Below are 14,963 nucleotides of genomic sequence, written 5' to 3' on the forward strand. Positions count from 1 at the left end.
AAGAGGCAGGAAAAAGTCTCTTGTCTCTTCGGTAGCTCCGCGCCCGTTTCTGGAGCTCCTTTAAGCGGCGCGCTTAAACCCCTCTCCTCACGCAGCAGGAGGTAAAGAGGGAAGAAAAGGTCTCTTGCCTCTTAGGTAGCTCCAGAGTTCTCCGGGACTCCCTCCCGGCTAGCCGTGGTGCACTAACCCCTTCTGGCTGTTTTCACCCTGCCAACTCCAGACCTTTCCCTGGGATCTGACTTTAGCCTGAGGCTCAGCTCCCAACCCTGCCCGCCTCGGTGGGTGAGCAGACAAGCCTCTCGGGCTGGTGAGTGCTGATCCGCACCGATCCTCTGTGGAATCTCTCCGCTTTGCCCTCCGCACCCTGTGGCTGCGCTCTCCTCCGCGGCTCTGAAGCTTCCCCCTCTGCCACCCACAGTCTCCGCCCGCGAAGGGGCTCCTAGTGTGTGGGAACCTTTCCTTCTTCACGGCTCCCTCCCACTGGTGCAGGTCCCGTCCCTATTCTTTTGTCTCTGTTTATTCTTTTTTCTTTTGCCCTACCCAGGTACGTGGGGAGTTTCTTGCCTTTTGGGAGGTCTGAGGTCTTCTGCCAGCGTTTGGTGGGTGTTCTATAGGAGAAGTTCCACGTGTAGGTGTATTTCTGATGTATCTGTGAGGAGGAAGGTGATCCCCGCATCTTACTCTTCCACCATCTTCTCGCTCCCCGCCTGTTGGAAGATTCTTAATCACAGTCTCAATTTCAGTGCTTGTGATTGGTCTTTTTATATTTCCTATTTCTTCCTGGTTCAGTCTTGGAAGGTTGTGCCTTTCTAAGAATTTTTCCATTTCTTTCAGATTGTCCATTTTACTGGCATATAGTTGCTTGTAGTAATCTCTCATGATCCTTTGTATTTCTGAAGTGTCAGTTGTTACTTCTCCTTTTTCATTTCTAATTTTATTGATTTGAGTCCTCTCCCTTTTTTTCTTGATGAGTCTGGCTAATGGTTTATCAATTTGTTTATCTTCTCAAAGAACCAGCTTTTAGTTTTATTGATCTTTGCTACTGTTTTCTTTGTTTCTATTTCATTTATTTCTGATCTGATCTTTATGATTTCTTTCCTTCTGCTAATTTTGGCGTTTATTATTATATATTCTTTCTCTAATTGCTTTAGGTGTGAGGTTAGGTGTTTATTTGAGATGTTTCTTGTTTCTTGAGGTAGGATTGTATTGCTGTAAACTTCCCTCTTAGAACTGCTTTTGCTGCATTCCATAGGTTTTGGGTTGTCGTGTTTTCATTGTCATTTTTTTCTAGGTATTTTTTGATTTCCTCTTTGATTTCTTCAGTGATCTCTTGGTTATTTAGTAGTGTATTGTTTAGCCTCCATGTGTTTGTATTTTTTACAGATTTTTTCCTGTAATTGATATGTAGTCTCATAGCATTGTGGTCAGAAAAGATACCTGATACAATTACAATTTTCTTAAATTTACCAAGGCTTGATTCGTGACCCAAGATGTGATCTATCCTGGAGAATGTTCCATGAGTACTTGAGAAGAAAGTGTATTCTGTTGTTTTTGGATGGAATGTCTTATAAATATCAATTAAGTCCATCTTGTTTAATGTGTCATTTAAAGCTTGTGTTTCCTTATTTATTTTCATTTTGGATGATCTGTCCATTGGTGAAAGTGGAGTGTTAAAGTCCCCTACTATGATTGTGTTACTGTCGATTTCCCCTTTTATGGCTGTTAGCATTTTCCTTATGTACTGAGGTGCTCCTATGCTGGGTCCATAAATATTTACACTTGTTATATCTTCCTCTTGGATTGATCCCTTGATCATTATGTAGTGTCATTCTTTGTCTCTTGTAATAGTCTTTCTTTTGAAGTCTATTTTGTCTGTCTGAGAATTGCCACTCCAGCTTTCTTTTGATTTCCATTTGCATGGACTATCTTTTTCCATCCCCTCACTTTCAGTCTGCATGTGTCCCTAGATCTGAAGTGCGTCTCTTGTAGACCACATGTATATGGGTCTTGTTTTTGTATCCATTCAGCCAGTCTGTGTCTTTTGGTGAGAGCATTTAATCCATTTACATTTAAGGTAATTATCGATATGTATGTTCCTATCACCATTTTCTTAATTATTTTGGGCTTGTTATTGTAGGTCTTTTCCTTCTCTTGTGTTTCCTGCCTAGGGAAGTTCCTTTAGCATTGTTGTAGAGCCGGTTTGGTGGTGCTGAATTCTTTAGCTTTTGCTTGTCTGTAAAGATTTTAATTTCCCCATTGAATCTGAATGAGATCCTTGTTGGGTAGTGTAATCTTGGTTTTAGTTTTTTCCCCTTCATCACTTTAAATATGTCCTGGCACTCCCTTCTGGCTTGCAGGGTTTCTGCTGAAAGATCAGCTGTTAACCTTATGTGGATTCCCTTGTGTGTTATTTGTTGCTTTTCCCTGCTGCTTTTAATATTTTTTCTTTGTATTTAATTGTTGATAGTTTGATTAATATGTGTCTTGGCGTGTTTCTCCTTGGATTTATCCTGTATGGGACTCTCTGTGCTTCCTGGAGTTGATTGACTATTTCCTTTCCCATGTTAGGGACGTTTTCAACTCTAATCTCTTCAAATATTTTCTCAGTCCCTTTCTTTTTCTCTTCTTCTTCTGGGACTCCTATAATTCAAATGTTGGTGCATTTAATGTTGTCCCAGAGGTCTCTGAGACTCTCCTCAATTCTTTTCATTCTTTTTTCTTTATTCTGCTCTGCGGTAGTTATTTCCACTATTTTATCTTCCAGGTCACTTATCCGTTCTTCTGTCTCAGTTATTCTGCTATTGATTCCTTCTAGAGAATTTTAAATTTCACTTATTGTGTTGTTCATCATTGTTTGTTTGCTCTTTAGTTCTTCTAGGTCCTTGTTATACATTTCTTATATTTTCTCCATTCTATTCCAATATTTTGGATCATATTTACTATCATTACTCTGAGTTCTTTTTCAGGTAGATTGCCTATTTCCTCTTCATTTGTTTGGTCTGATGGGTTATTACCTTGCTCCTTCATCTGCTGTGTGTTTCTCTCTCTTCTCATTTGCTTAACTTACTGTATTTGGGGTCTCCCTTGTGCAGGCTGAAGGTTCATAGTTTGCATTTTTTTGGTGTCTGCTTCTAGTGGCTACGGTTTGTTCAGTGGGTTGTGTAGGCTTCCTGGTGTAGGGGACTGGTGCCTGTGTTCTGGTGGATGAGGCTGGATCTTGTCTTTCTGGTGGGCAGGACCATGTCCAGTGGTGTGTTTTCAGGTGCCTGTGACCTTATTCTGATTTTAGGCAGCCTCTCTGCTAATGGGTGGTGTTGTCTTGCTAGTTGTTTGGCATAGGGTGTCCAGTACTGTAGATTGCTGGTCATTGAGTGGAGCAGGGTCTTAGCATTGAGATGGAGATCTATGGGAGAGCTTTTGTCGTTTGATATTACTTGGAGCTGGGAGGTCTCTGGTGGACCAATGACCTGAACTTGGCTCTCCCACCTCAGAGGCACGAGCCTGACACCTGGCTGGAACACCAGGACCGTGTCAGCCACACGGCTTAGAAAAAAAGGGAGAAAAAACACATAAGAAAGGAACAAATAATAAAATAAAATAAAGATATTAAAATAAATGTTTTTAATTACTAAAAATAAAAAAAATAAAGTAATAAGAAAGGAAAAAGAGAAATAAAGAGAGAGCAACCAAACCAAAAAACAAATCCACCAATGATAACAAGTGCTAAGAACTATACTAAAAAACAACAACAACAACAAATGAAGAGACAGAACCCTAGGACAAATGGTAAAAGCAAAGCTATACAGACAAAATCACACAAAGAAGCATACACATACACACTCACAAAAAGAGAAAAAGGAAAAAAAAAAATATATATATATATAAAAAGAAAGGAAGAGAGCAACCAAATCAATAAAGAAATCTACCAATGATAATAAGCTCTAAATAGTAAACTAAGATGAACATCAAACCAGAAACAAATTAGATGCATAAAGCAAGCTCCAAGTCTACAGTTGCTCCCAAAGTCCACCGCCTCAATTTTGGGATGGTTCGTTGTCTCTTCAGGTATTCCACAGATGCAGGGTACATCAAGGTGATTGTGGAGATTTAATTAGCTGCTCCTGAGGCTGCTGGGAGAGATTTCCCTTTCTCTTCTTTGTTTGCACAGCTCCTTCGGTTCAGCTTTGGATTTGGACCTGCCTCTGCATGTAGGTCGCCTGAGGGTGTCTGTTCTTCGCTCAGACAAGATGGGGTTAAAGACGCAGCTGATTTGGGGGCTCTGGGTCACTCAGGCCAGGGGGAGGGAGGGGTACAGAATGTGGGGCGAGCCTGTGGTGGCAGAGGTCTGCGTGACGTTGCAACAGCCTGAGGTGTGCTGTGTGTTCTCCCGGGAAGGTTGTCCCTGGATCACGGGACCCTGGTAGTGGCAGGCTGCACAGGCTCTTGGGAGGGGAGGTGTGGATAGTGACCTGTGCTTGCACACAGGCTTCTCGGTGTCTGCAGCAGCAGCCTTAGCATTTCATGCCTGTCTCTGGTGTCCGCGCTGATGGCCGTGGCTTGTGCCCATCTCTGGAGCTCGTTTAGGTAGGCAGTGCACTGAATCCCCTCTCCTCACATTCTCCGAAATAATGGTCTCTTGCCTCTTAGGCAGTTCCAGACTTTTTCCCAGACTACCTCCTGGCTAGCTGTGGTGCACTAGCCCCTTCAGGCTGTGTTCACACAGCCCACCCCAGTCCTCTCCCTGGGGTCTGGCCTCCGAAGCCCAAGCCTCAGCTCCCAGCCCCCACCCATCCCGGCGGGTGAGCAGACAAGCCTCTCAGGCTGGTGAGTGCTGGTCAGCAGCAGTTCTCTGTGTGGGAATATCTCTGCTTTGTCCTCTGCACCCCTGTTGCTGCGCTCTTCTCCATGGCTCTGGAGCTTCCCTCCACCCCGTCTCCGCGAGTGAAGGGGCTTCCTCACGTGTGGAAACGTTTCCTCCTTCACAGCTCCCTCCCAGAGGTGCAGGTCCCGTCCCTATACTTTTGTCTCTGTTTTTCCTTTTTTCTTTTTCCCTAGCCAGGTACGTGAGGACTTTCTTGCCTTTTGGGAAGTCTGAGGTCTTCTGCCAGCATTCAGTAGGTGTTCTGTAGGAGTTGTTCCCCATGTAGATGTATTTCTGATGTATTTGTGGGGAGGAAGGTGATCTCCATGTCTTACTCCTCGGCCATTTAGAAGGTCTCTCCTCCATGTGCAGTTGAAAAGAATGTATATTCTGCTGCTTTCGGATGGAATGCTCTATATCAATTAAATCAATCTGTTCTAATGTGTCATTTAAGGCCTGGGTTTCCTTATTGATTTTCTCTCTGGATGATCTGTCCATTGATGTAAGTGGGGTGTTAAAGTCCTCCACTATTATTGTGTTACTGTCGATTTCTCCTTTTATGGCTCTTAGTACTTGCTTTATATATTGAGATGCTCCTATGTTGGGTACATGTATATTTACCATTGTTATATCTTCTTGGATCGATACCCTGATCATTATGTAGTGTCCTTCTTTGTCTCTTGTAATAGTCTTTATTTTAAAGTCTGTTTTGTCTGATATGAGTATTGCTACTCCAGCTTCCTTTTGATTTGCATTTGCATGAAATACCTATTTTTTCCATCCCCTCACTTTCAGTCTGTATGTGCCCCTAGCTCTGAAGTGGGTCTCTTGTAGACAGCATATATATGGATCCCGTTTTTGTATCCATTAAGCCAGTGTATGTTTTTGGTTGGAGTATTTAATGTGTTTACATTTAAGGTAATTATCGCTATGTGTGTTCTTATTGCCATTTCATTAATTGTTTTCGATTTGTTTTTGTAGGTCTTTTTTCTTCCCTTCCTCTTTTGTTCTCTTGTGATTTGATGACTAATTTTAGTGTTGTGTGTGGATTCCTTTTTCTTTTTTGTGTGTGTATCTATTGTAGATTTTTGGTTTGCAGTTACCATGAGGTTTTGATATAGCAGTCTATATATAAACAAGATTCTTTTAAGTTGCTGGTCTTTTAAATTTCAAATGCATTTCCAATATCCTGCGTTTCTATTATCCTCTTAGCACTATTGCTGGCTTTGATATCATATTTGTGTGTGGATGATTTCCTACTTTTACTCTATGTTTGCTTTCACTGGTGAGCTTTTTCATTTGTAATTTTCTTATTTTTATTTGTGGCCTTTTCCGTCTAGAGAAGTTCCTTTAACATTGTTTAAAGCTGGTTTGGTGGTGCTGAATTCTCTTAGCTTTTGCTTGTCTGTAAAGCTTTTAATTTCTCTGTCGAATCTGAATGAGAGCCTTGCTGGGTAGAGTATTCTTGGTTGTAGGTTTTTCACTTTGATCACTTTCAATATATCATGCCAATCTCTTTTGTCCTGCAGGGTTTCTTCTAAAAAAAAAAAAAAAATCAGCTGATAACCTGATGGGGATTCCCTTGTATGTTATTTGTTGCTTTTCCCTAATATTTTTTCTTTGTCTTTAATTTTTGTCAGTTTGATTACTATGTGTCTTGGCACGTTCCTCTTTGGGTTTATCCTGCCTGGGTTTCTCTGCACTTCTTGGACTTGGGTGACTGTTTCCTTTCCCGTGTTAGGGTAGTTTTCACCTATTATTTCTTCAAATGTTTTCTCAGGCCCCTTCTCTCTCTCTTCTCCTTCTGTGACCCCTATTATGCGAATGTTGGTGTGTTTAATGTTGTTCCACAGGTCTGTTAGACTGTCCTCATTTCTTTTCATTCTTTTTTCTTTATTCTGTTTCATGGCAGTGATTTCCACCATTCTTTTAGCTCACTTATCCATTCTCCTGCCTCATTTATTCTATTGATTCCTTCTAGTGTATTTTTCATTTCAGTTACTGTATTGTTCATCTCTGTTTGTTCTTTATATCTTCTAGCTCTGTTAAATATTTCTTGTATTGGGAATTCCCTGGTGGTCCAGTGGTTGGGACTCCATGCTCTCACTGCCGAGGGCTTGCGTTCAACCCCTGGTCAGGGAACTGAGATCACACAAGCCACACGGCATGGCCAAAAGAAAAAACAATTACTTTTATCTTCTTGGTCTGCGCCTCCATTCTTTTTCTGAGATCTTGGATCATCTTTACTATCATTACTCTGAATTCTTTCTGGGTAGATGGGAAGTGGATCTTTCTCAAACTCGTTTGTCTCTCACAGTAGAAATGTGACAGACAGACCAAGAGGGCCCCACATTTAAGGAAAAATGGTGGGGAGTGTAATGTGTCACTGAAGACTATTTCCTGTTTAGTGCAGCAGCCTCTGTGTCGAAAGGATTTATCTTGTGACACCTGGACCACCTTGCTCGTTGCATTCCCCTCATTGTCTCTGCAGGCGTTTCACTGTGACTCAGGGCCAGAATCACCTCTCTGGTCTAAGAGCTCAGAGATGTGCTGAAACATACTCTTCTAAAAAAAAAAAAAAATCACAATAGCTCCACTGCCAAACCATCACTGGTCTTTTTGAGAGCTCGTGGGAGATAGGAGCACTGCTTAAATGGTTGGAGCTCTCACTTGGGGAGTGAGAGGATTTTTATAAGAATTAGTGAGCAACCAAAAATTTAAAAAGAAAAAAATATACATCCATTTGTTTATAGCCTCTTGGAAAAACACAAAATTTCAACCTCCATAGCTATGAGGCAAGCAGAAGGGGCCAAATCAATCTACTTTCCTGCTCTGATCAAAAGTAGGAAGGTAGCAGATAGGAGAAAGCAATAGAGATAACTTGCATGAATCAAAGCACAACTTGAGAGTATTTGGAGATGCTGCTGCTTGCTATGCTGTAGGAGAAGGAGATCAAAGGAGCAGCTTCTTACCAGTAAGGGTGCGGGGCCAGGGATGGTACAAGGGGTTCATGTTGACCCCAAGGTGGCTTTGGTGGGTGGGCTGGGGTGTCAGACACTGTGAGACCTGAGAAATGGCCCATGTCCTTTAGCCCTCTGAACCCTGTTTTTTCATCCACTCTGCCCAGCCATGGGTGGTTACAAGGATCAAACATGATAACACATTGAAGAATTCTAAAATCGTGGAGGCTACAGAGGACGGATAGATTACAGAGGTAACTTGAGGATCATTCGCCATGGCCGTGACCACCAGCTGGTCCTCTTTGTTTTTTAACATCTTTATTGGAGTATAACTGTTTTACAATAGTGTGTTAGTTTTTCGTTTACAACAAAGTGAGTCAGTTATACATATATATATGTTCCCATATCTCTTCCCTCTTGCATCACCCTCTCTCCCACCCTCCCTAGCCCACGCCTCTAGGTGGTCACAGAGCACAGAGGTGATCTCCCTGTGCTATGCGGCTGCTTCCCACTAGCTATCTAATTTACAATTGGTAGTGTCTATATGTCCCTGCCACTCTCTCACTTCGTCACAGCTTACCCTTCCCCCTCCCCATATCCTCAAGTCCATGCTCTAGTAGGTCTGTGTTTTATTCCCATCCTACCACTAATCTCTTCATGACATTTTTTTTCCTTAGAGTCCATATATATGTGTTAGTATACAGTATTTGTTTTTCTCCTTCTGACTTACTTCACTCTGTATGACAGACTGCAGGTCTATCCACCTCATTACAAATAACTCAGTTTCATTTCTTTTTATGGCTGAGTAACATTCCATTGTATATATGTGCCACATCTTCTTTATCCATTCATGTGTTGATGGACACTTAGGTTGCTTCCGTGTCCTAGCTATTGTAAATAGAGCTGCAATGAACATTTTGGTACATGACTCTTTTTGAATTATGGTTTTCTCAGGGTATATGTCCAGTAGTGGGATTGCTGGGTCGTATGGTAGTTCTATTTTTAGTTTTTAAGGAACCTCCGTACTGTTCTCCATAGTGACTGTATCAATTTATATTGCCACCAGCAGTGCAAGAGTGTTCCCTTTTCTCCACACCCTCTCCAGCATTTATTGTTTCTATAGTGTTTGATGATGGCCAATCTGACCGGTGTGAGGTGATATCTCATTGTAGTTTTGATTTGCATTTCTCTAATGATTAATGATGTTGAGCATTCTTTCATGTGTTTGTTGGCAATCTGTATATCTTCTTTGGAGAAATGTCTCTTTAGTTCTTCTGCCCATTTTTGGATTGGGTTGTTTGTTTCTTTGTTATTGAGCTGCCTGAGTTGCTTATAAATTTTGGAGATTAATCCTTTGTCGGTTGCTTCATTTGCAAATATTTTCTCCCATTCTGAGGGTTGTCTTTTGGTCTCGTTTATGGTATCCTTTGCTGTGCAAAAGCTTTTAAATTTCATTAGGTCCCATTTGTTTATTTTTGTTTTTATTTCCATTTCTCTAGGAGATGGATCAAAAAGGATCTTGCTGTGATTTATGTCATAGAGTGTTCTGCCTATGGTTTCCTCTAAGAGTTTGATAGTGTCTGGCCTTACATTTAGGTCTTTAACCCATTTTGAGTTTATTTTTGTGTATGGTATTAGAGAGTGTTCTAATTTCATACTTTTACATGTACCTGTCCAGTTTTCCCAGCACCACTTATTGAAGAGGCTGTCTTTTCTCCACTGTATATCTTTCCCTCCTTTATCAAAGATAAGGTAACCATATGTGAGTGGGTTTATCTCTGGGCTTTCTATCCTGTTCCATTGATCTATATTTCTGTTTTTGTGACAGTACCATATTGTCTTGATTACTGTAGCCTTGTAGTATAGTCTGAAGTCAGGGAGCCTGATTCCTCCAGCTCCATTTTTCGTTCTCAAGATTGCTTTGGCTATTCGGGGTCTTTTGTGTTTCCATACAAATTGTGAAATTTTTTGTTCCAGTTCTGTAAAAAATGCCAGTGGTAATTTGATAGGGATTGCATTGAATCTGTAGATTGCTTTGGGTAGTAGAGTCATTTTCACAATGTTGATTCTTCCAATCCAAGAACATGGTCTATTTCTCCACCTATTTGTATCATGTTTAATTTCTTTCATCAGTGTCTTATAGTTTTCTGCATACAAGTCTTTTGTCTCCTTAGGTAGGTTTATTCCTAGATATTTTTTTCTTTTTGTTGCAGTGGTAAATGGGAATGTTTTCTTAATTTCCCTCTCAGATTTCTCATCATTAGTGTATAAGAATGCCAGAGATTTCTGTGCATTAATTTGGTATCCTGCGACTTTACCAAATTCATTGATTAGCTCTAGTAGTTTTCTGGTAGCATCCTTAGTATTCTCTATGTATAGTATCATGTCATCTGCAAACAGTGACAGCTTTACTTCTTTTCCTATTTGGATTCTTTTTATTTCTTTTTCTTCTCTGATTGCTGTGGCTAGAACTTACAAAAGTAGGTTGAATAAGAGTGGTGAGAGTGGGCAACCTTGTCTTGTTCCTGATCTTAGTGGAAATGGTTTCAGTTTTTCACCATTGAGAACAATGCTGGCTGTGGGTTTGTCATATATGGCCTTTATTATGTTGAGGAAAGTTCCCTCTATGCCTACTTTCTGCAGGGTTTTTATCATAAATGGGTGTTGAATTTTGTCAAAAGCTTTCTCTGCATCTATTGAGATGATCATATGGTTTTTCTCCTTCAGTCTGTTGATATGGTGTATCACGTTGATTGATTTGCGTATATTGAAGAATCCTTGCATTCCTGGAATAAACCCCACTTGATCATGGTGTATGATCCTTTCAATGTGCTGTTGGATCAGCTGGTCCTCTTGATTCCATCACCCTCATCTCTCCAAATTTGTTTTCTCCATCATGCTGCCACCATCTGAGTGCAGGGTACCCCCTGCCTCCCAGCCTGGGCTCCCATGGGTGCCTCCTCACTGCTCTCCTGGCACCATTTTGCCCCCAACCCATCCAACTGGCAGGAAGGGTGATCTCTGTAAATGTTTCTGTGACTCAGTCCTCCAGAACCTTCCCTTGCCTTTGGATACATGTCTTGCCATGACTTGTCAGGGGCCCCCGTGACATGGCCTGCCCATCCCCGTCTCCAGGTCACTCCAGTCCTCAGTTCACCGGGATCTTCCCCAGACACCTCTGCTCAGACCACTCCGCCCTCACCAGCTCTCTTGCCTGCACACTTCAGTGACCCCTTCTCCCTGAGGGCCCTGCTCCTTGTCATTTCCTGCCCAGCCTCCCAATCATGTCAGCAGCACTGATCACACCTGGGTGCTGGTGTGTTTTTTTCTAATTGTAGTGAAATACACATAACATGAAATGTACCATCTTACCCATTTCTGAGTGTACAATTCAGTAGTGTGAAGTACATTCATACTGTTGTGCAATCTCCAGAACTCTTCATCTTGCAAAACTGAAACTTTGTATCCATTAAACAGCAACTCCCCATCGCCCCTGCACCCAGCCCCTGGCAGCTACCCTTTTCCTTTCTGTCCCCATGAATTTGACTCCTCTAGGAACCTCCTGTGATGGAAGCATACAGTAGTTGTCTTTTAGTGACTGGCTTAATGTCCTGTGGGTTCATCTATGTGGAGCATGTGACAGGATTTCCTTCCCTTTTAAGGCTGAACAATGTTCTGTTGCACGTATAGACCACATGTTGTTTTTCCATTCATCTGCTGATAGACACCTGCACTGTTTGTACCTTTGGCTGTTGAGAACAGTGCTATGGACATGGGTGTACAGATATTTCATTGAGATCCTGCTGCCAATACTTTTGAGTATTGTATTTGCTTCTCTACACCCATTACTGTGGCATTTTCTTGTTCGTGCACATGCTCTCTGTTGCCTGCCTCTCCCACTAGCCCCTGAGCTGCTGGGAGCAGGCACCGTGCTCACTGCTGTCCCCCTAGTGCAGTTCCTGGCATGACGCGTACTAAGTGCTCACTAAATACTGTTGTGAGAGGGAATAAATAAACTCCAAATGCATCTTCTTGTTCCAACCTTCAACAGTTTTTTAAAGTAATGAATCGCTTGTTTTTATGAACATCATAGATGATTTTTTAAAAATAAGCCATACATAAAAGTTTTAAAAAGAAAGTAAAAATTGACCCTAAATTGCCTCCCCCACGAAATAACCAGTTTTATTTTGGTGTTGGATTCAGGCATTTCTCTCTGCATTGATCTAGGCAGGGTGATGTGGTTCTGGATGGGCCAACTGATAATTTTATAAGAATGTCAACCTCCTACCTTTCATCTAGCTCTCAACTACTGTTCCTTGTTCGGAGGAAACAAACAAACAAACAAAATGCTCTACTGGGAAAAGCAGAGTGGTTGGGCACCTGGTCCTGTCTGGCTTCCTAGGATGATTCCCTTTGTAGTGTAAACCTGCAGCCCGGTGCTGAGTGAGAGCCTTGCACAGGAGCGCCTTTGATGCAGGTGCATGGGTCTGGGCCAACTCCACCTGACCGACTGGAGCAGAACCTCAGCAGTGGATGTTCCCAAAGGACCAGTGGATTCACGTAGCAGCTGGCTGCGTTAGGTCTGGATTCTGCTGTTCCTGTGGTGCTTTTTGTTCATTCACCAAGAAGGAAGGCTGTGGGGAAAGGGAAGGAGTATGCCAGCTTGCTCGGGCCTCCCTCGCTCCTCGGTTGATTGGTAGAACCGGGAGAGAACAGAGATTTACTGCCTCCAGGGCAGAGTAGAAAGAGTCCAGAACAAGAAAGAGAATTGAAGGGCTGAATATCTCAAAAGCCAAGCTTTCATTGCAAGGGAAGGCTTTGTGGAGCAAGAAAAGTTTTGTCTGACTAGACAGAGCCTGGAGCCTACGGAACTTTAGTGTATAGCCATAAAAAAAATATATTGCCATGGAGGAGAAGAGAATGCATTCAGGTGGTGATGTAGGGGTGTTTTCCCACCTCTGAAAAAAGGGAGTAGAAACTTGAAGAGCTGCAGGGGGCGCTATTTGGAAGGGGTGGAGCTAGACTCCAAAAGATTGGTGGAGGCTGAGAGGGGCCTCTTCCTCCCCTGTCCCTGACCCCGTCTGGGGTCTAAATAGGAGATAGGTTTGGGCCAGTCACAGACAAGGGACCCAACTGCCCACAGTCTGCCAGGTAGACCTAGGCAAGCCTTCATAGGAGTTCTGTGCTCCTCAGGGTGCTGGGCAGCCAACTAGCAGAGGCGAGAAGTCCAGGCCGGGAGCCCTGAGGTTAGCCTCACAAGGAGGTGAGACAAGGTGGGCAAGGTGGCCTGAGTCCCCAAGGGAGCCGAGCAGGGCTGAGAGGTTCCTAGGGAAGGATGACACAGGTGTGAGGACCCAGAGATCAGAAAAATGGAGGCCAGCAGCCAACATCCAAATGAGCCACACTATGGGCAGTTCAGAGAGACTTGTCAGAAGCCCTGGGGCCACTTGGGTGAAGGGTGGAGTCAGGGAGGATTTGGGAATTTGAACACTTACCGCATAGACGATATGGTTTAACCAGAAATGACTGAGTTGCCTTGAAATAGCAAGATCAGGAGTCTTCTGCCAGCGGGCTTCCCTGGTGGCACAGTGGTTGGGAGTCTGCCCGCCAATGCAGGGGACACGGCCTTGAGCCCTGGTCCAGGAGGATCCCACATGCTGCAGAGCAACTAAGCCCATGCACCACAACTACTGAGCCTGTGCTCTAGAGCCCGCGAGCCACAACTACTGAGCCCACGTGCCACAACTACTGAAGCCAGTGTGCCTAGAACCCGTGCTCCACAACAAGAGAAGCCACCACAATGAGAAGCCCACGCACTGCAACGAAGAGTAGCCCCACGCGTTGCAACTAGAGAAAGCCCGCACGCAGCAACGAAGACCCAACGCAGCCAAAAATAAAATAAATAAATTTATTTTTTAAAAAAAGAGTCTTCTGCCACTAGCTGAAAAGGGCATTCATGAGCTTCGATAAAGACTGTTATGGGGAAATAAAGTTACATTTCTGTACATCTGGTCTGTGACCGTACATCAAAAACTTCCACCCACAATAGAATTCCTTGTGCCAGTGGGTTGGTGACACAAATGCAGGGCCCAGCACTGAAGCCGAGTCCTAAAGGGGCCAGCCAGAGTGGTCAGGATGTACTTATATTTTTTAAAAAAAAATCATCAACACTACAGTGCGGAATATAATTGAAAGAAAACAACCCTGATAGGGGTGGAGGTGTTGTCTGTGGACCCAGTTTGCCACTGTCCAGCCTCATGGCTCATCACTCTCTACGCCAAAGCTTTGCATATGCGGTCCCCTTGGCCTGGCATGGGCTCTCTATAGCTTCAAATCTGTTTAAATCTCAGTTCCCCAAGGAGATTGCCTGAGATCCCAGGGCAAAGTGGCTCCCCCATGTCAGATTCCCATGGTTGGTCGCCTGTGGTTTCCCTTCATAGCACTGCCCCGTGATTTGTTCCACCAGGGCCAGTCAATAGGGGGCGCCCAATCAATGCTAAATGAATGAATGCATGCAGGGAACTGTGGCCTGCAGCTCAGCTGGAATGTAGAGAAACAACTCGAAGCTTCTGGTTTCAAGTCCTAGCTCTTGTCAAGTTTTAGCTCTGGGAACTTGGCTATGACACTGACTTCTCTGGGCCTCAACCGCTTCATTTGTAAAACGGGCACTCAGCACACTGGTCTAGCAAACTTTCCTGAGCACTAGTAGCGCCTTACAACAGGTGCCCGCCCTCTGGGAGCTCACAGCCTGCTGAAGGTGACAGACACTTAGAGAAAATGTAAAGGCCACTGTGGGAGCGCACACGGGTGGTGGGAGGATCCTAAAGGAGGGAGGCCTACCTGTTTCAGGGTGGAGGTGGGGATGGAGACTGGGCAAGATGGCAGGGAGGACTTCAAAGAGGAAAGGAGAATGGCTGAACTCTGGCTTATAGGAGGAACAGTGGTTTGGTTTGCCGTTTGCCATGGGGGCAGTGGCCCTGGGGCATGCAGGAGCAGAGGCATTCTGGGAATGACAAGCATCCACCTGGCTGGAGGCTAGGGTGTGGGCTAGAGGCAACAGGGTGACCTCGTTACCCGTTACCCATCACCCGTCACCCATGGCCAATTTTGTTTCATCTACACCACACTGCATACCCCACCCC

Source organism: Kogia breviceps, chromosome 7 (assembly GCF_026419965.1).
Source record: "Kogia breviceps isolate mKogBre1 chromosome 7, mKogBre1 haplotype 1, whole genome shotgun sequence".
NCBI lineage: Eukaryota > Metazoa > Chordata > Mammalia > Artiodactyla > Physeteridae > Kogia > Kogia breviceps.